Source organism: Limulus polyphemus, unplaced genomic scaffold (assembly GCF_000517525.1).
Source record: "Limulus polyphemus unplaced genomic scaffold, Limulus_polyphemus-2.1.2 Scaffold10128, whole genome shotgun sequence".
NCBI classification, from domain to species: Eukaryota; Metazoa; Arthropoda; class Merostomata; order Xiphosura; family Limulidae; genus Limulus; species Limulus polyphemus.
In genome coordinates, this window is record NW_013675738.1 from 757 (window position 1) to 2,888 (window position 2,132).

A 2,132-nucleotide genomic window follows, 5' to 3' on the forward strand; every position below is an offset into this window, starting at 1 on the left:
GATGCTAAAGAGGGGCTACAGCTACCCCAAAATTTTCTTTAGTTTCCTCTTAGCTACCACAACTGGTGATCTACACATCTTGACGGCAAAGCCCCACCCCACACCCCAATTTTCTGTCTGGTACACCTCAAGACCCCACACCTGTAAAAGGCTGGCACCGAATCTAAATGAAAGGTTGTATCTGAATGTTTGAGACTGGTACTGTATTATATACCACAGCGCCCTAATCTTCTAGACAGTTACGTTTACTTTACATACAGATGCTACAGTTCAAGCAGAAGTTATTTTAATAAGCTCCTAGCGTTTAATCAGGTATCGGGAGGGGGGGGGGGTATATCGCTTCTCAATAGAATTCAAAATTTATTTCTGTGCTTCATTTGACGTTAAATATAGTGTTAATTAGGGTTAGAACTTAATCCTACTTGTTTCGTCTAGGAAGTTACATAATTTATGCATAAGCTGCGTGAGAGAAATCTGGTACACCTCATTTGTCCGCTATGATGTACTAATACAGAAGTAGGCGGGCCTGCTTTTCCATATATGGTGAAATAAGGACGACATGTTGGTTGGAGCTGTAAAAGTATGTCACTGGTGAACATGTAACGAAGTTTGTATGACACGTGGCATGCGTAGAACTCTCTTCATCGCGAGACTGGTGAAACTTCTAACATCCTTGTGTTAAGACTAAGTGGATCTTAAGCACGTTTATTATTATCAGGTATGTAACTTACTAGTTAGCATTTCTACAAGTTATAATGTAACTTTAAAAATGAGGGTGTGTGTGTTTAATTGATTTTGTAAGTCGTGAATAGTCAAGAGGTTTCACGGGTTGGCCTTCGAATCCTAACTTATTAAGGAAAATTTTCAAAAAGTTTAATTATGGTTGGAATTCTACTGGTTTGTATTTTATGGGTTTTATATGAGGCATTATTGTCATGAAAGTCTGAAAAACAATGATTGTAAATGAACGAAAAATATCAGTTTAAACTATTGCCGTCTGTAGAGAAGAGCGACCACAGAAAAAAAATAGGGGGTTAAGTAACTCAAGTTTGAAATCGAAATACAAATACCTTATGATTTTCCAATAACATAGAAGAAGAATTTTACATGTCTAGTATTTTTTTAATTTTTGAAAATCCAGGGGGAATCAAGTGACCCCCTTGCCCCTTCCTGCGAGCGCCCATGTCTGTAGAGTATATTTGAGAGTACACTTGGCAACAGTTACAGTTTTAGGGGTAACGCAGTGGTTCTCACCCTGTGGTACGCGAACCCTTGAGGTATCCAAGCCCCTTTGAAAAACATTAAAAACAAAATAAATACCAATGCCTCAAAATTGGAGAACAATTGTATTCCACAAACCAGCATTGAACGTTCGCGTCTTGCTCACTCACCCAAGAATCGTTTATTTTGATTTAGGTTTTTATTAACTTTACTTCTAACAAAATCCTTACGTCAAGGATACGTCGCTGGCCTGAAGGCGTGATTAGAGGTAGCGGCACAACAAGGTTGGGAACTACTGGGGTGATGTCATGTATTCAAATTCAATCTTTAACCTACTCATACCTTTAGATATTAGGAAATACGAAATAACCAAAATTTAAATGTTCGGTAACTTTTTAGCTCCCAGTGGCACAGCGGCAACGCTAGAAACCGGGTTTCAATACTCGTGATGGGCAGAGCACAGATAGCCCATTGTGTAACTTTGTGCTTAATTACAAACAAACAGATCAGTAATTTTTAATAATTGTCTTATTGAGAATAATAGTAAGTATATATATACCGACATAATGAAAAAACAAGAAATATTGGGCTCACTTTTCGTCATTTAAAAAAATTGTGTTATTTCATATTCTGAAAACGAGACATAACAATGAAATTTAATAGAAGAACGATGTTTAACTAATTTATTAATTTTTAGTTTTTATGCAAAATAAGGGACCCAACAGTTTCTTAAGATCTGTTCAGGTTGTTAATGACCTAAATAAGTAGTTAAAAAGTTCAACTAATAATAAATATACTAAACACAAAATCATAAATAATATTCAACGTCAAACTGGTACACAATTAAAAACATTTTATTTAGGCCTATCTTAATAAAATGTTTTAATTGTGTACCAGTTTGACGTTGAATA

At 35.8% G+C, this 2,132-nt stretch overlaps 1 protein-coding gene across 1 annotated transcript in view; it reads left to right on the plus strand.

The window, feature by feature from the left end:
* The first annotated feature begins 514 nt into the window (after positions 1 to 514).
* The window catches only part of LOC106476248, a 17,123-nt gene continuing 15,505 nt past the window's right edge, over positions 515 to 2,132 (plus strand). The window contains exon 1 of the mRNA XM_013936912.2: positions 515 to 718. The gene's annotated coding sequence lies outside the window, so the exon portion shown is untranslated. The remainder of the gene's footprint in view (positions 719 to 2,132) is intronic.